This window comes from Ambystoma mexicanum, chromosome 11 (assembly GCF_040938575.1).
Source record: "Ambystoma mexicanum isolate Mex_15411 chromosome 11, UKY_AmexF1_1, whole genome shotgun sequence".
NCBI lineage: Eukaryota > Metazoa > Chordata > Amphibia > Caudata > Ambystomatidae > Ambystoma > Ambystoma mexicanum.
In genome coordinates this window covers 814,839,508-814,859,117 of record NC_090934.1, presented here as the reverse complement: position 1 = coordinate 814,859,117, position 19,610 = coordinate 814,839,508, and the positions used below count along the sequence as shown (strand labels likewise).

General features: G+C 49.3%; 1 protein-coding gene across 1 annotated transcript in view; it reads right to left on the bottom strand.

The window, feature by feature from the left end:
• C11H11orf58 (chromosome 11 C11orf58 homolog) overlaps positions 1–19,610 on the bottom strand; it is a 210,624-nt gene that overhangs the window by 132,107 nt on the left and 58,907 nt on the right. The window lies entirely within an intron of this gene.

Sequence of the window (19,610 nt, the reverse complement as noted above, 5' to 3'; positions counted from 1 at the left end):
GGCACCAGAACAGAAAAACCACACCATCTGGTGATGGGGGCAATGGGTCACTTGACTCACTTGTGTCCCTTTGGGACCTATAAACACAGGGGCCCTGGATGGACTCAGTCCTGGCGCCTTTAGCGCCAGGCTCATATAGAGATGTGAGCAGGAACACTATTTCAGTGCAGGATTGCTTTTATTTTACAAGAACTTTCCAGGAGCTGAAAGCCTTTATTCCAGAGAACATCCTCATGTGCTGACTCATCGAGTGGCAGGCAGGCTGAACCTGGTGGGCGTGGCTTCAGAAGCTCAGCTACATAAGCTGCTCCATCCTTAGGGCCGGCGCTTTGCGTTACTGTGCACTCGCGTGCAACGTGACGCTCGCCGTCGCTTGGACCATTTTACTTACCTTTGAAACCAGGCATTCTCCTGCATACTCACCTCCAGGAAACCGGTGCTTCATCTGCAGATTCATCTCCTGACATCCAGTGATCTTGATCCCGATGCCGCAAAACCGCACTCCACATCCACGAACTCTGACCGTGTGAAGAAGAAAGACAAGGTTAGAACATCCGTCCTAGGGCCGCGCCGCATTTGAACCCCGCGCGCCCCCTAGTTAACTTACCAGCTACTGTACCGCTGCAGCTTAGTTCCTCATTCCCACCGGCTGTTGCCTCGGGCTCCGCAGCTTCTGCCGGGCCGGCAACATCACCTGAAAGGGAAGAAAGCAAAAGAGCAAACATCAAAAGTGTAACGGACAGCAATACAAGACTTTACAATACAACAAAAACAGACGATGAAAGACAAAGGCAAACACGAACACTTACCTGAAGTATAATGGCTTAGTTGCAGCAGGACTGGACTACCACGTGCAAGGGACCAGTGAGGGAACTCGGTCCAGATCATACAAGTGCCCCTGCCAGAAGCAGCAGGACTGAGTGCCAGCCAAAACTAATCAACAGATGATCTTTCAAGGGACAGCGCATCCCACGGGAACCACGGTTTGGGAGAAGGGGCCTGGAAGGGGATCAGGCGCACAAGCTGGTATACTCATGCTCCCTATTCTCCACAGAGGAGCAGTCCCGAGCAGCATCGCCTATTACCACCAGTCACCACATGAGCGCAGAGGGCAAAGTCGGACCCGAGCAACCTCACCCCCGGGAGGGCTGCAACCGTGCCCCAAACATCAGGTGAGCATAACACTACACTTCTACTGTCCCCTCCCAGGCCCTCTGCACGGCCCTGGCTTTTATGATATATTTTATTTATATCGCGCTCATACACAAATGTTTCAGAGCGCGACCAAGAAAGAGGAGGGGAACAAGGGAGAACAAAAATAATTATCTTACTAGGCCCAGTGACATTAAGAATACGCAAGTGCATGAAAAAGGGGGGAAGAGCGTGGAAGGGCAGAAGTGGAAAGTGCGGAACAGAGGAGAGAACATAATTATTAGTACCCGGCGAGGGCACAATCAGAATGAAAGCCATTCTGATTGGCCCTCGCCGAGTCATTACCAGGCCGGGAATCCCTTTGTCCGGATTCCACGGCCTTTGTCCCTAGCGGGGGCGTGGCAACCCATCAGCCAATGAGGATGCTCGAAGTGGGGCCATCCCCGCTCCGAGCCTCCCCACAGCTGAGAGACTACCTTCGCCCCCCGCCAGGGACAGAGGTAAGGCTTTTTTTTCCTCCCCTTTCCTCCCTCCTCCCACCTCCCTGCCCTCCCCACCCCACTTACCTTCGATGCCTTGGTCCCCGGCGGGGGACGATGGCAGCCTCCTGCCATGTGGAGACTCAGAGCGGGGCCATCCCCGCTCCGAGCCTCCACACGGCTGGAGGCTTCCATCTTCCCCCGCCGGGGACCCAGGTACGTTTATTTTTTTTCATTTTTTCCCCACCCTTCCCCTCCCTTCCACCCTCCCAACTGCACTTACCTTCTTTTTTTTCGGGAGCGGACGGGCTGGAAATGGTCACCATGGAAAGGGAAAACTGACTGTTTTCCCTTTCCCAGCAGCCATTTTCTTTGTCTTTTTTTTTTCTTCTTTTTTTTTTCGAAACACTGCAATGTTTCGGGACAAAAAAAAAAAAAGTTTAGTGCCCAAGTCACGCAGTTTTTGCAGGCCGGGGTACTAATAGCTATATGACCCTCACGACGGGGGCCATTACCGACTCAGGTAATGCCCCAGGGCCTTTGTTGGGACCCGGGGCATTAACTGAGTTGGTAATGCCCCCGCCCTTGGGGGGGGTAATTGCTTTAATAAGTGAAATGTGGTAGTGCAGCCAAAAAGTGGTAATGCAAGATTAGTCAGGGTATATCTAACAAGTGCAGAAGAATAATGGGGGACTGTATGGGTACAGATACAAATCCCAGTGCAAGGGGTGGCCCGGAGGCAGTGCAGGAGGGTGGCAGGGTGAGCAGGTACCCGGGCCCGAAGGACAGAGGGTGGCCAGGTGCACAGTGCAGAGAGAGAAAGCAGATCAGCAAGGGTGAAGAGAGGCAAAGGCAGAAGCGAAGAGGAAGGTCTTGAGGTGCTTCCGGTACCGTAGATTGTTCTCCTGAAGTTTTAAGGTGGCAGAGAGGCAGTTCCAAATGGAGGCCCCAGCCGAAGACAAATCTACCCCCAGCTCGTTTCTTTGAAAAACGAATGACCCTGAGGGAGTTAGAAGAGGAGCAAAGGGCTTGAGAGGTAAGGTATTTACAGGGGGATAGTTGAAGGTATTTTGGACCCAGGCCCCGAAAGCCTTGTGGACAATGCAAAGGGTTTTAAATTGAATCCTTGCATCCACTGGGAGCCAATGACTCACACTCCCGACACAGCCCTCTTCCATCTCCAACACTCTGGTGGTCCTCATCCCTGTAACGATAATCCGTCTGAAGCCTACCTCCAAGTGCAACTCTTGCTACGACTCAGACCTCGCCGCCCTAAAACAGAAGTGCAGGGTTTTGGGCACATCCTCTGACAAACTGGCCTGCCGTTTGCTCAAAAGGCAATACAGACTCTCTGTCCGCATCGAAGCCCGCGTCTCTGCAGCCTTTTAAAGGAATGGTTTGGTCAGAAAATATTATTGGCCAAAAAGATGGGCAATAATAAAAAAAAAATATTTTAGATATTTGTTTTAAGTCCCTATGGAAAGTTTCGAGCAAATGAAGCTCAAACTTTAAAATTACAATCACTAGGGGGCATCCATTTTGTGATTGCAGGCAGCCTCCTCGGCTCTGCATTTGTGGCTCGGAGGAGCCTGAGAAACTTAGAAAGAAAAACCGCAGCGTTTTTGAAACACAACAACGTTGTATTTTTGTTCGCGGTGGCTTCAGCTTGGAGCCCATGGGGATTTCACAAAATGGATGCCCCCTAGTGCTTGCAATTTTAAAGTTTGCGCTTCATTTGCTCGAAACTTTCCATAGGGACTTAAAAAAATATATATTTTAGATATTTGTTTTATTATTGGCCATCTTTTTGGCCAATAATATTTCTGAACGAACTATTCTTTAACACAGCCAAACTCTTTATTTATTTGCATTTATAAAGCGCACACAGCCCAGGGGCATTGAGGCGCTGTTACAAGAATAGGTCTTAGTTGCAGAACATAGAGAGGCAGTTGGGTTACATTAGCCCACAAAATACCATTGTCTTCGTTACATTACTTAGGTAAGTGGCTTGGTTACATTAGCCCTTGCCTAAGTTACAGTATGCAGGATTGATTACACGTGTGTGGTAAGGTAGCAGGGTTACATGTTGAGCTGCATTCAAACATAGGTTACAGTTGTTTTAAGAACACCCATAGTTCAAGTCAATAGGATGTTCTACATTGAACAGGTATCAGTGGAGGGTAGGGCCTTAACAGCTGTGTGTGCAGTTTTAGGCAAACAATCTAGTATGGATTGCTTTGCGGAAGGCAAGATGAGAGGGTTCAACTCTGAAGGCATGAGGCAGGGTGCTCCAATGCCTGGAGGCAATGAAGGGGAAGCTCACCACCATACCACCCCCCCCCCCCCACCTCTAGCACATTTAATTCTTGGGACAGGCAGCAGATTGGCATACGGTGTGCTTGTGTGTCTTACGGCAAGTGGCAGGATGACTGAGAAATATGGAGCTGTGGTATGATGGATGCATTTGTGCGTAATGGCGAGCGTTTTGAACAAGATGCGCTGGCGGACAGGCAGCCAGTGCGCTTGTTGTCTGGCTGCTGAGATATGGAGATGCCCAGTGCTGCGCGCTGTGTGTTATTTTTAATAGTTTGTAGTTTCTGTAGATTTGTTGCTGAGGTTCCTGCATAGAGGACATTACAATAATCCAGACTTGAGCCTATGAGGGCTTGCGCAATTGTCAGTTTGTGGTGGAGGGGAACGGTCTGGAGGAGTCGAGTTTGGAGTAGTAGGCTGCAGACGCAGCGACTGCGCCAACATAGTTATGTTAGTATCCAAGTAGAGTCCCAGTTTTTTGACTGATGGGAGACACGGATGGTGATGTTGTCGATGGTGAATGATAGGTACTGGTCATAAAGTATGATGTGTGAGTCAGTGGGGGCCAACAGTAGTAATTCCGTCTTGTCCCCGTTCAGGCAATGCCAGTTTTCATCCATTCGTGTGTGGATGGTGGCATAGATGGAGTGGAGTATTGGAGTCAACCTCGTAGTTGCCGGAGAGAGGAATGAGGACTTAGTATCGTCAGCATAGTTGGTGTACATGATGCCGAGCGAGTCAAGTAAGTTGAATAAGGAAATAGTGAAAATGTTTTATAGCGTGGGGCATAGGCAGGAGCCCTGTGGGACTCCAAATAAGATGGTGTCTGGATTTGCAGCAGCCTGGTCTGAGAAAACACGCATAGCTCTTCCTTGTAGGAAAGAGGCGATCCAGATGATTGTGTTAGGTGAGAAGAAGGCTGAGGGGTGTTGACAGAGTAGTTTGTAATCCACAAGGTCAAATGCTGCCGATGGGTCTAGAAGGAGTAGGGCAGGTTTACCTGTCTCTGAGATCGTCAATTTGATTTTTAAGGTCCAGTAGGGCATCCTCAGTTACGTGACCAGGATGGAATCCGGATTGTGGAGCGCTTAGAATATTAGATTCTAGGAATTGCAGGTATGATGCCTCGTCAAGAATTTTAAGTACGAAGTGCACTGTGGTTATAGGTCCATAGTTATTGTAATTGGATAGGTCCAGCAAGTTTTTATTTTTGTATTTTTTTAAACAGAGTCGAACCATGCTTCTTTTAGGCTGGGAGGAACCGATCCGGATGCAAAGGAGGCGTTGATGAACGCTGTGATGAAAGGTATGAACAGGTCTTCACTCCCCTTCATAAGGGAGGCTGGGCAGACATCCCCTTTGCACATGGAGGGTTTAATGTTCATGATCGCAGCTACTTCCGTCTCATTGATATCTCTGAACGAGAAAAGTGTTGTGTTGGAGGCCTGGTGGTGAGGAGTGGGTGTTTAGGCAGTATTGGAGTGAAGTGGATTCGCTCAGATTTTGTTCTGAAGAATGTCAAGCTTGTGGAGCACAGCTGCTTGTATGTCAGCGCACCAAGCTTCATTTTTTAAGATAGCTTTGGGGGGTGAAGGGGAGGAGGAGTTTCTAGCTCCCTAAAGATTGTTATTGCTATTGTTATTTTGCATTTATATAGCGCCTTATATACCATTGGTATGGTCTGAAGGCGCTGCTAGGTTGAACGTCCTTGGGAACCGAAGTTCAGATCAGTAGAGGGGGTAGAGAGAGTTAAAGGTGCGTGTGAGCACCGGGTATGTGTGCAGCTCGTGCGGGATCAATGTAATAGCTGCCTCTTAGCGGTAGGGGCTGTGGTTGAGAGATCAGGAGTAGGTGTTCGTTCTGGCAGGATTTATCCAGACCGGATGTGGCTGCGTTAGGCCTGAGGAGAACACCTGGCTGGGGGGGGGGGGGGGGGGTGTAACCAGCAGTGTTTACTTAGAATGATGTGGAGTGAGCAGTAGATGTTGGTATGAGAACAGTTATACCGAATGGTGTCATAGTATCTCTGTGTTCTAGTTGAGTGATGTAAAGGAGAGTGTAAGCATGGTGGTGGGATACGTGCCCTTTCAAATGTCTACGTGCTCACCCCTCTACACGCTCATGTGCTCCCAGCACTCATGTTTAAGCACTCGTGTTTTTCACGCATTCTGCAGCAATATCAAGTTATATATTCATCTCTTCACTCCTCCGCTCTGTCCACTCATCCGTTCTATCGACTCATCTGTATTATTGACTCATCCGTTTCATCCGCTCTATCCACTCATCCGCTCTGTACATTCATCTGTTCCAGCGATCTACACACTCTCCGCACTTCCATATTCACCCGATATCCACATTCATGTGCTCTACATACTCATCCGCTCCACATACTCATCCGTTCAACACATCGGTTTACGCTCATCCGTTCTGGACATTCCTCTGTTTTACGTACTCTTGCGTTCTACACGCTTCTCTGTATTTGCGCACTCATCCGCGCTACACGGTCATCCGTTCTACACAACCAGCCGCTCTACACACTCATCCACTCAACATGTTCATCCATTCCATACACTCATCCGATCTACATATTCACTCGATTTCCATACTCATTCGAACTATATAGGTATTTGTTCTTCCACTCATGCATTCTTCAACTCGGAGCATTCATTTGTTCCACCTGTTTTATCCATTCTAACTAATTTCGTTCACACTGCATGCATTCTGTCCATTTCTGGAGTTTAAATCTCTTAACTGTTTCCGTATGATTTACTCTTATTAGCCATTTCATTGCTTTGATCTACTTTATTCGTTTAATTCTGTTTGTCCTTCAAGTTTATGTTAGGGGTCATTAGCTGTCAGTTTCTCCCATCAGGTGGCTTGATGGATTGGAGTCAATGAGTTGCTGTTGGTTTGTTTGGGTTAGTTTGGTACGGGTTGGTTTTAGGGGGAAGAGCCAAGTTTTCAGCAGTTTGCGGAAAGACGTTAAATCCTCAGTGTAGCAGCAAAATGTCGGGTGAAGGGTGTTGCTGCGCCGCTTGTTCCAATGTGGCCCATAGTTGGTTGCTTTGAAGGCCCGCCTTAGAGATCCACCTAATCTGTGCGTTTCGGAGGCCCAGGTGGCCGTTCCTAAATGCCGCCCTTGCTCTTACTGCTGCCCTGGACACAAAGGAATGTCCCACGACCCATACCTGGGTGGTTTCTGTGGAGACATGAGAGGTCTATTTAGCATTAGGCAAGGTAGCACCAAGGGTACCGCTGCGTCCCACCATACGCTTCGTCCCACCGCCCCCCTCCCACCACCACGAGGCCTGCATCGTCCGGTTAACGAACGTGAAGTTTAAATTTGTCCGAGTCCCATCTCCCAATCTTTTTAACCATGTCCTCCCCTAAACCCTCCCTGCTCGCTGTTGTCGCTGCGCCTATACGGAATGAATGAGTGGAGTATTGTCCCTGGTTGACACCGGATCTTGCCAGGGTTGCGGCTAAGATCCTTCTGAATTGGAACTGCATGAGGGGCACTCCATCCTCATGCGTGAACAGGTAGCCCGGTCCCCCGCCCCTAGCCACTAGGTACGCTGCCATGTTTGACACTGGGCAGAAAGCTTCCTGCCCCAGTTTGGCCAAAGCCAGTTCGCAGCCCTTTGCCCTCTGGTCTGTCTTGAATAGCCTTACCATGACGTATAGATGGAAAATATGTCGATTCTTGTACTAAAAGAGCTTTTTTGTATTCATTGGACAGTTTGTTAAATTTGAGTTTGTCCAAGGCAAGTTGGTTGGTTTGCCACTTTGATATGGCTGCATGCTTTCTAGAGTGAACCATGTGTTGGCGTGTTTGGTCAGTTTGGCTTTGCGGAGGACAGTTAGAGGGCAACGCCATCAATCGCTTCAGAGAGAATGGTATTGAGGGAGAGGGTAAGGGCATTTGGATCTTTGGAAAAAAGGGGCCAATAAGGCTGGGACACTGAGGTAGGGGGCTAACCTTTCTAAGGAGGCGGCGTGCGCTTCAGTGAGGCAGAGGGGAAAGGTATGGCAATAGCTTTTTGGAGCTCAGGTGTGTAGAGGGTGAAGAGGATGAGGTGGTGGTGGTGGTGGTCAGTCCATGGGATGGGAGAGTTGGCTATGATAACTGGTGGGCAGTTATGTGCTATCCAGTCGATAGTGCGGCCCTTGTTATGGGTTGGATTAGAATTGGGGTGCGAGAAGCCTAGTGTTTCCAGTGCTTTTGGTAGGGTTTCAGCTGGGGTGTCATTAGGATCATGTAGTTTTAGGTTGAGATCACCTGCTAGGATGACCTTGGAAGAGGTTTTGAGGCTAGGATGACCTTGGAAGAGGTTTTGAGGTTGTCTGATAGGAGGTGTGTGATGGTGGAGTGGCAGTCAGCTAGTGGCCCATGGGGGCTGATGGTGCAATTGTGTGATGTAGTGCTTTTTAGTGATAGGAGATCACAGTTGCATATTTTTGAATGGTCAATCTTTCTAATGGCGATGGAGTCTTTGGCTAGGAGTGCAACCCTGCCTCCCTTCGTGAGAGGGCGGTCCTGGCGGAAGATGGTATATCCCATGGGGAGTGCTAGAGCAAGGGCATGGCCAGATGCTTCATGCAGCCAAGTTTCAGTAACGGCACGTAGGTCCAAGTTGTGGGTAGTGATCATGTCATGTATGTCTGCTGCATGGGCTCAGAGGGAGCGGGTGTTAATGAGGGCGAAATTAAGGGAGGGGTTATGAGGGTTGAGGGGTTATGGCGGGTAGCAGTGTTGACAGAACTGGTGCATGATGGCATAATGTTGTGCACGGTATGGGGAGTGGTGTTCGTGCTTGTAGCATTATCATTTTGTGTGGACATAGCAAGGAAAAAGAGTCTGGTAGAGAGGCTGGGAGCAAAGGTGCTTTAGTAAATAGGAACAGCAGCAGTGCAAACCGTAGGAGACAATGCGTGTTTGGTAGTGACTGAAGTGAGAGGCAGCAGGACTGGAGGTCATGGTGGTAGGGCAATGTGGGCTTGTAATATGCGTTTCCTGCCTGTGGCTCATGGGTGTGGTGGGCTTCTTCAATGTTAGATGATCTGGAAAGGCAAGCGGTCTGGGGTCCTGTGGTCTGAGCGGGCTCCAGGCAGTCAGTCTGGGTGTGTGAAGGACTAAAGCCTTGTAGTTCATAGCTCTAGAGCAAAGCCTGTAATTGTGTCAGGAAGTGCTCATGGGTCGTGTGAGGTGTAGAGGTGCAAAGGTACGTGTTCGTAAGTGCCTATTGCGGTGAAACAAGGGGGCATAGTGTGCCTTTGGGGAACACATACTGATTGTTAGTGGAGTGTAGGCGGGGTAACCTGTACTGATGTCTTGCCACCAGAGAATGGTGTGCTGCCTGGGCTGTGTTTGAAGATTAGGTCAGGGAGTAAGGTATGTAGTGTGCTGTCACGGTGAGTTAGAAGGATAGTACAATAGGTAGTGTGTGACAGGGGAATGCAGCCTAGACAAGGGTGGTCACGACTTAGGTTAACTACAGGCTTTTAGTGCGCATGGAGAATGCACCGCATTAAGGACACAAGATCAATTTTCAAGGAAAATGCACTGCAGTAAAAATACAATATCAATATTCAAAATGCATCGCTGTGAGCATAGGGAAAAAGGCTGGTTGGTGGTGGCAAGGATTGGTGTTGTAGCCAGGAGAGGAGAAGTGGTATTACAGTGTGATCACTGTGTGCAGCCCTAGTATGATTGATAGCAATGCTTAGACGTTGGAGGAGAACAAATGAAAGCACCTTGAAGGCATAGGTGGCAGGGAATATGAATACGATGCTGTGGCTGAATAAATATGGCTCAGTCTGTGAGCTGATGCACCGAGTGATTTTGAGCATGGAGATGTTGTGGCGCCTACAGAGACATCCTGCAGCTCGAGCAAAATCTAGTTTGTGTCATTGCGATTTACGGCAGTTCATCAGTTCGATTCTTACAAGTCGTGGGTGTCGGGACATGCTAGTAAGGCGGGCATGCAAGTCATCTGTACCTCGCAGCGCATTAACTTACCGGAGCTGTAAGAGGTAGCAGGGCATCGAGTGTGGCTGCTCCCGGCTCAGACAGGGGCCTGGAGTGTGGGCCTTAGGTGGGGGGCCAGCGTTCGCCTGCCGGCTCCCTGATTTGACAGCTTAAGCAAAAGCTGTCCAAAGGAATACTCAGAGCTGCACAAGAGTGAATACTCTGGTTTTAACATAGCGGGGGCCATTTTGGAGAGCATCTCGTCCTCAAGATTCAATGGAGGTGATCACAACTTGTGATGTTGGGTTTGAGAATAAAGGCTTCGTGGTCAATCCGGCATGCAGCGCGGTGGTTCTGCGACAAAAGCGAAGGTCAACTAAATATTGAAAAATAAAAGTGCAGATGTTTTCAGAACCACCCATAAAATCTGCAAGGAGCTGGCCAATCCATCTGCGGTTTCTACCTCTCCTGTTCCCTCCCAGGCCCTCCGTACAGCTCTGGCTTCTCACTTCACCACTAAAACTCAGGACATCTTGTCCTTCCTCTAGCTCTGGCCGCCCTCTGGCCGCCTCTCCGTCTTCTCCTCCTTTCTCCTTTTTCTCTCCGACAACACCAGACGATGTTTCGAGACAAGTCCGATCTATGAAAGTGACGTCCAAACAGGTGCTTCCCTGCTCCTCCAGAGCCATCAAGGAACACATTGACACCCTCTCTCCAGTCATGGCCGATTTCTGCAATAATTATTTCGCCACCGGATCCTTCCGCTCCCTCCTCGAGCACTCCCTTGTGCACCCAGGTCTTAAAATGCCTTCTGCCGATCCTAACTGTATGGCAACTATGGCACGATCTCCATCATTCCTTCCCTGGGCAAACTCTCGAAAAAGCTGGCCATCGCCCAGCTTACTCTCCGTACTGAATCTGGCGGTTATCTCCATTACCATCAGTCTGGCTTCAGAGCAGCCAGAGGCACGGAACCTGCTCTCCTGAACACCAGTGAAGATCTGCTCACTATTCTGGACTCTAGCTTTCCTTCTGTGCTCATCCTCCTTGACATTTCCTCTGCCGTCGACACGGTCAATCACGCCATCCTGATCAAACGACTGAGAACCTGGGCATCATAGGTAAGGCCCTGGACTGGTTGACCTTCCTCCTGGACCCAACCTCCCAGGTCCACCTTGGGTCCTTTCTCTCCACCACCCCCCCCCCCACCATGCGGTGTTCCCCAGGGCTCTATCCTCTCTCCCTGGCTCTTCAATGTCCACTTTGCCCCTTTGGCCCACCTGATCTCTACCTTCTGCTCCAACTTTGTGTTCTGCAGATGCCACTCTGCTCTCTTTCAGGCTCCCCTCAGCCTCCTCTCTCGCTTGCTCATTCCTGACTGTTTATCCACTATTCTGGATTGGTGTGCCTCCAATGATCTCTGCCTTAATGCCAGCAAGACCAAGACCCTTCTCATTGGGACCCCTGCTCCAGCTTTCCCTCTCACTCTGCCCGCGCTCAATGAGCCCTCTTCCTTCGCCTTCCTGTGAGGCTAAAAACCTTGGTGTCATCTTCGACTCCACTCTCTCCTCCTCTCCTCACAGACTTTGCTAGGGAGGCCCACTGCCAGCTGCACCTACTCAGGAGGTATTCCTCATTTTCTCACTTTCCCCCAGAAGAGGTCTCCAGAGCCCTGGTTCTCTCGAGGCTGGACTACTGCAAAAGCCTATTTCTCAATCTGCCTTCCTCTACTCTCCTCCCTCTGCAACTAATCCAGAACAGGACTGCAAGACTTGTCCTCTGCCTCAAGGCCAGGGTATCTCGCCAGCCCCCAAATTCTCTCCACTGGTTCCCGGTAGCTGCAAGGATGAAGTTGAAGACCCCCTGCATCATCCACAAGGCTTTCTGGGGCTGGGACCCACACTACATCCTACTTTCTCTTCCAAAATACCTTCCATTTCAAGCCCTTTGCTCAGCTACCTCAAACGCTGAGGGTCATATGCTTCTCCAGGCAAAGAGTGGGGATAGATCTCTCTCCTTTGCAGGTGCCTCCTTCTGGAAGGGGCTCCCTGACACCCTGAAGCTTGAGCCGGACCACCTCAAGTTCCGGAAGCAACTCAAGACCTTCCTTTTCTCCTCTGCTTTCTTTCCCTCTCCCTCCCCTGCTGACCTACCAGTCTACTGTGCTGATTGGTTGCTTGGCTACCCTGACAGTCTACCAAGTTCCTCCATAATCAGTCTCCCCTGAACTGCCTCTGGTGTACTTAGGGGCTGTAACCGTTCACCCACAGTCCCCCTGCCTCCTTGCACTTACCCAGAGCCGTGCTGCCCTGGGTGCGCTTACTCAGAGCAATGCTGCCCAGATTGCACTTCGCCCCTTCCCTCTCACTTTCCCCTCCTCCCTTCCCCTGCACTTTACATTGTCGCTTATCCATAGGATAGGTACAATACACAGATTAGAGTTCCAAAGACAGAGCCCATAAGAATGAATGAGTGAGAAAAGGCTTCAGTCATTCAGGATTTTAGAAAAAGATCCAGAAGTCCAGCAAAAAGTGGGGGGGGGGGGGGGGGGGGGGGGGGGGGGGTCTCACTGGGATAGGGGATGAAGCATGACAATGATAAATCTCCTTAACACTCGTCACCCACAGACTAGGGATAAGAGGATCTAATCCACTGCTAGATGGCTCTCTTGATCCAGTCGGTCATACCTTCTGGAGATAACATCAGCATTCTTATGTTGGGTACCTGACCTGTGCTCAATAGTGGTCAAAGCATTGTATGCGTATGGACCACCTGAGCAATTTTGGGCCTTCTCCGTCCATCTGCATCAGCCACCTTAGGTTGGTGGTCAGTTTGAATCCTGAAAGTAGTCTGAATTTCTACAGGGCCCACACACAAAAAAAAAAGACTTCATGTTCAATTGTGGCCCACTTTGTTTCCCTCTCTCAATTTTCTTCCAATGAAGAAAATGGGATTCTCCCTGCCATTGCTATCAAATGGACTCAAGACTGCTCCTATTCCTGTTTTGGAAGATCAGTCTGGACTAAGAAGGCCAGCGTATAACCTGAAACTCAGCACTGGAGCTTTACAGAGGGCATCTTTCAGCCGCTGGAAGGCTTTTTCACAATCCCCATTCCAATTGACAGTTTTAGGGTACTTGGGAGAGGATGTGGATATTCAGAGGAGAAGCTATGGTCCCATAGTTTTCAATTAAGTTCCTGTAATAACCAGTAAATCCTAAAAAAGGCTCTTGAGTTTGAGTAGTTGGGGTGGCCCAGTCTTGTACAGACTGTACTTTACTCGATAAGGGCTTAATCTCCCCTCCTCCTACCGCATGACCAAGGTAGACCACTTTACTCTGACCAACCTGACATTTACTTGCTTTGATGGTCAGATTGGCCTGTTGAAGGGCCTGCAACACATGTCCCAAGTAGGGCTGAACTCTGCAATGTCATCCAACCATGCCATGCAGAAGTTCTCTAACCCGTTCAGAACATGGTTAACCATTCTCTGGAATGTGGCAGGTGCATTCTTTAATCCAACGGGCATGACCTTGAACTGGTACAAGCCTTCTAGGGTTGAGAATGCATATAAGCCAATAACCACTTGCTAGGTCAAAAGTACTGAGGAGTTTTTGCTGAGCCCAGTTTATACACCAGTTAATTAGTCCTTGGCAAGGGATGGGCATCAGTTTTTGTAACTGCATTCAATGCGCTATGTCCACACAGAATCCAAGTTCCTGCCTTTCGTACTAACGCAACTGAGCTGGCCCATGGACTTGTAGAATGTTCCATCACCCCAAGGTCAAGCATCTTGTTGATATGCGATTCTCCACATTATCGGACATCCTGTAGCCCCTGTTTTTTACAGGCACACCATCACCAATGTCACGGTCATGTTGGCCCCAAGGGGTCAAGCCTGGCATAAGTGAGTACCGAGGGGCAATGTGAGTTAACAAATCTTTGCACCCCTGCTGTTGCTGCATTGTCAGATTAGCAGAGTGTTTTACCTCTTCTACGGACCCATCTGAAGGGTGTTCCCATAGAATATCTGGGAGAGGTTCACTCTTCTTGATCAGAAGCTAAGAGCAAAACTCCCATCTCTGGTCTGGAAATATACCCCTTCAGACGGGGTCTCCTTGGGGTTGCGTTGCCATGTCTACCAAATAGTTAACCTCTCAAGATTGTGGGAGGGTCTTGTCCATTGGTCCTGCAAGACCTGCGGTCTTACTGGAACAGTTATTTGAACTTGTTAGTATGGAGGAACCTCCACCATGTTTGACTTCTGGCCAGGTCAATGCTTGACCAGCTTTCAAATTCTCAGAAGCTTCAGTCATCATCTGTGCCATCCTCTGTGTGAGGCCTAGCACATAGTAAGTACTCCTTACTGGCTTTAGGGAAGGAACACTCTCCAGACACTCCTTTATTAGGGTCAAAAGATCTCCGACAGAATGGCCATAAAGTATCTCAAAGGGACTAAAGCCCACTCCAGCTTGAGGAACTGCTCTATAGGCAAAAAGAAGGCGTGGCAGAAGAAAGTCCCACTTTATTCTAAGTTGTTCTTCCAAAGCTCCAATCATGCTCTTCATTGTTCTATTAAACCTCTATACTAACCAATTTGTCTGAGGGTTTTAGGCAGTTAGAACGTGTAGGTGACCCCACAGGTTTTCCACATGGCTTGCATGTAGTGGGACATACAATCCGACCCCAATGTCAGATAAAACCTCCTTAGGAATTCATACTCTAGTAAAAATACCAAGTAGGGCTGTAGCCAATGCCCGAGCAGTAACAGTTCACATTGCAATAGCTTCAGGGTACCTAGTGGCATGGTCCACTACAACCAATATAAATCGGTTGCCTGAAGAATTTGGAGGGTCTAGGGGATCGACCAACAAGGTCAATCCCCACCCTCTCAAAAGGAACTCCAACAACTGGAAGAGGCACTAAAAAAGGTACCACATTCGTAGCTCCACTTTTACTAGCTAACTGGCAAGTGTGGAAACTCCTACATGGTTTCTCAATTTCTGCACCCATCTTGGCCTGGTTAAAGTACAATATCATCATCTCCTTGGTCCTCAATACTTAAAATGACCTGCCAACTGTAGGAATTTAGATCTCAGTGATTGGGTACCCCCAGCCTCCTGAGTTCCCATGGAATAGACTCCATAAACTCACTGTATATTAGTCCATCCTCCAAGTACAGCCTATGCTTCCCAGTGTCTTGCCCTTCACTCTGGGAAGCTGCCTGCTGACGCCATCTTCTATAGAGGGATTCTCTGTCTCCTACTGAAGTCTGTCCTTGAGGGTCCACCTTCTGCAAGCAAAGTCTGCAGCTCAGGATGGTCTCTTGGATCCAGATCTTCCAGACAGGGTTGAATAGCCTCCTCCTCCTCTGACTCATCAGAAGAGGGGTCTTCTGGGTATTTATCTGACAGCAACTCAGCTTCAGCTGGTGGTGGGGTCACAAGTGTGACCTCTAGGTTTTCTAAAGGAACCTTTTTCCTTGTGGATGTTGTGGGCTTGGGGCCCTGCTTTCCTTTGGAGACTCTGGGTTTCCCCCTTGGTCTTAGTTGGAAGGTCTCTTAAGGTTACCTCCCTCGCTTTCCTGGTTAGTTGGACTTTGGCGTTTCATTGCCCAAGAGTACACTACCTGGCACTTCAGACTGAACACTCACAGTGATCCTAACAGTCATGTCATTATGATAGGATACACAATATGTCAGAAGTGCAGGGAGGGGGGAGAAATCGGGCAGAGAAGTGCAGGTAATCAAAGCTGCAGCCAACGGGTGGCTCATAAGTGCAGAGAGGGGACTGTAAGGTTACAGATACAGACCACAAGTGCTGGGGGAGCCAAGAGGCAGTGTCAGGTGCAACTTGACAGTCAGGGATCTGGACCCAAATTCAGAGGGGGGCCAGGTGACCAGTGTGTGGAGCAGATGGGCCATCAGCAGGGGAGAGAAGAACAAGTTACTTTCTTACCTGGTAACGTTCTTTCGATGGGATGTACCTCCGACGTATTCCACATCTATGACAGTAATCGCCACAGCTGTGCTGCTTTGGAAAAATGTTTCGGCGTCGGTGTCCTACATCGATACGCTGTCCCTCAAGGGCCTCCGTCGAGCCAACATCAGTGGGTGTTATATATAAGACGCACGGGGCCTCTAGCCTCAGTTGTAGTTGCAGAACAGGACCGTTGTGATGGGGTGGTAATTATTAGGTACCGATGGGTCAAGCAAGGATTTTCTTTAGTAAAGCGAGAACCCAAGATTCTTTTAGGCTGGCTGGGACTTCGCTTGATGAGGAGGCATTGATCAATCTAGTAATGAACGGTATTAGGGCTTGCACGCAATCTCTGCAGATGTTAGCAGGGCAGATGTCCCCTTTACATCTACAGGGTTTGAGCTTCCCAAGTATATTGGCTGTTTCTACCAGACACTTCACTAAAGTGGAAGGAAGGTGCGATTTGGTAATTCGGGGAAAGGTGTGGGGTCGCAGTGGTGATAAGGGATGCTATTTTCTGTTGTAGGGAGGTTATTTTGGATCACATAGCACTTTGGATATTTATGCACCAGGTCTCATCTTTGGTGATAGTAGTGGGGGTGGAAGGAGTTCATAATTCTCAAAGGATTCTGAAACTTTCTTGGGAGTTTGAACTGGTATTCATCATTCTCGTGTTATATGCTGTTGCTTTAGCTGCAATAATGACCTGTTTATATTCTTTGTCAATCATGTTAAAGGATGCTTACAACTTATCTGTTGGGTTCTTTTTCCAGATGGCTTTGTCTCAGTCCCAAGGCCTGTAGGTCATGGTAAATCTGGAGTTGAGGTGACCAGCTGGTTTGGCTCTCCTGGCCATTAATGGGCCCACCAAATGTACTGCCTTGGTCAGGGTGTTCAAGTAAATATCTGCTATGGTCTTTGGGTCTGCAGAGTCTAGGTTCCCAGATAGGAATGATGTAAGATGAGCCGAGATTGAGTCTTTGATCATTTTGCGGGTGCTACGTGATAAGGTAGGAGGCAAGGCTGGTGGGGCAGGTGGCTGCTGTGCCAGGACCGGGAAGGTGAAGGTCGAGATGTGGTGATCTAGCAGCGTGAGCTGGAGCCGATAGAGATCTGGCTATTGAGATCCTCTACCCAGTTCAAGGTTCTATCCTTATTGTGGGTTGGGCCTGAGACCCAATGAGTAAAGTCGAGGTAGAAGAGTGCGTTAGCGACAGATGCAGTGGAGGAGTCTAAAGAGTTGTTAAGGCCGAGGTTTAGGTCCCCCTAGTAGTACAGTTTTTGAGGTTGGTTTGAGATTTGTTCCTACCCTATGCACAAGTTCTTCCTCAAAGGAGGCAGATTGGCCAGACGGTTGGTAGATCTGAATGGTCAAAGAGTCCAATGGGGAAGTCGAGAGTTTGACCGCGAGGAGCTCCGTTTCCTTCCATAGAGCTGTTAGCAAGTTTGATGTTAAGGGAGTCTCTGCAGATCAGCGCAGAGCCTCCACCTCTGGAGTCCACTCTGTCATTTCTATGTTTGGTGAAGCCATCGGGGAATGCTAGTGACAAAGCTGGCCGTGATGCTTGATGGAGCAAAGTTTCAGTTATGGCTAGCAGGTCTAAGTCTTGGGCAGTGATCAGATCATGTAGGTCTAGGGAGTGGGCAGGGAGTGATCTCGCATTGAGCAGGGCTCCATTTTGGATGGATGGGTGCAAGCTTATATGCAGGTAGGTTGTAGATGCTGGTGAAGCCGGGGATCCAACCTTTATAGCATGGACGCTGGGTGCTGTGCTAGTGCGGGCATTGTGGGTTGCTGTCTGTGTGGTTACTCTTCTGGGGTCGGAGAGGTTATTGGCGGGGGCCCGGCTACAGTCGGTTGCTAAGTATGGCTGGCTGTGTTTAGGTTTACCAGTGGTGACCCTGGTAAACTGAGGATGAGTTGTTGGAGGGTCAATGGGATGCGGTCCGGGGTGCCTTTCAGGCTTAATGTAAGGGGTTTGGGTCTGAGCCGTGATCTCATGCCTAGGTATGCATTTCTATTTAGGGTGGATACAGGCAAGAAGTGGGGATTGAGCTGGCAAGCCTAGTGTCTAGTCTTCTGTTCCTCGCTAAGATGGCAAGTGGAGATGTGGTGGAGAGCCCTTCTATCAGACTGTTGCGATTGTGCTATTGGGGGGTCTGTGGCTGGCTGCGATCGATTAGGGATCCTCGAAGTATGCCTGGTGGAGTTGGGGTGGGGCTGAGAGTCTGGTTTGGGGTAGCAGCAGGGGTTGGGCTTATTATGTGACTGGGTCCACTTGGCGCAAGACCGTGGGGCAGCGCGGCCTGGCAGGCAGCTTTCCTGGTTTTAATAAGACTGTGGCTTTGGATGGGCTCAGGAGGTGTCAAATGTGGCCGCAACTCGATAGTCTCCCTAGGGGTGGTATAATGTAGAAGGAACTCATGCGGAGGGACTCTTCACCCCCCCCCCCCGCTCCCCAACCCTCACCTCTGGGTTAAGGGCACCCCCCCAACCCTCTCCTCTGGGGATAAGGGCAATAAATTGGGGTACAGCACAATTAATGTTGCTACTCCCCAATATTCCTTAGCCCTCCCCAATGGCCGCAGCCACTACATTGAGAGCAAAGTATTGTAACATAGGGACTAAGACCTAAAGTACTAGGACAAGGAAGAACACAGGAGACAAAGATCATGAACTGTGAGACCACTGGTAGGATGTGGCCCCAAGAAGGCGTGAGATCAGTCCCGAAGCAACAAAGAAGGTGGTCTTGTGCAATCCACATAAGAGAAACTGGATCCAAAGAAAAAACATTAATAAAAGGACTGTTCAAGGAGAGAAGCCCCGCCACAGACTAGAACGCAACCACAACAAGAAGCACAGTAGTGGCAGGACCGCATTTCGAATCCAGGAAGACGCAGCAGAGCCAGAAGAGAGAAGCCCACAGAGCCAGGGCAGGGGGCCCCGGTCCCAAGAAGTCTTGCCAACGTATCAAGCCCCGTAAGAAGTACATGAAAACCGAAGAGGACCCAGGATGGACACAGAGGCTACGGTGGCTACAGTGGCTTTTCCCTGTCCCAGAATTATCAAGGACATTAATGGGCATAACCAGAGAAGGGTCTGAGACACTACCAGTAAGCAAGAAAGCATAAGAGTAAATCTTCCTCAGCGCAGTCGTAGTGAGGAAACCACAGGCCCCCAGAGAAGGGTCGGGAACCGTAACAGTGAGAAAGAGCGGTGTTAAGTAATACCAGGAGAAAGGTAACTGTGATAAAGACGCCAGGGGAAGGGAGTCATTCCCCCTGGCCTTGTGGTAAACTGAGTGGGCCGAGACTTGTACTAGAGACACCAGGGGTAGGAGGGTCCTTCCCCTGGTTCTATTGGGAACTACATAACTGTACACCAGGAGAAGGGAGTCATTCTCCAGGACATTGGATAATGAGTGGGTGAAGCCTACAAGCCACGGGAATAGAGTCATCCCTCCCAGTATTTTCCATTGAGAAAGAACAATTGGACACTGGTTAAGAAACAGGAAAATGGAGCCTTTCTCCTGAAGAAGAAACTTCTGTTAGTTTGTTGTTTTAGTGTGAGGGTTAGAGCAGGATTTGACACAGGATGGTGCAACTTTGATTTGACGGACATTCTGACTATTCCTTTAGTTTCAATTCGAGGCAGGGAAACCCCTCAGAGAGAGAGAGGGAGGGAGGGACAGTGAGGTCTTTCATTTGAGAAATAAAAAA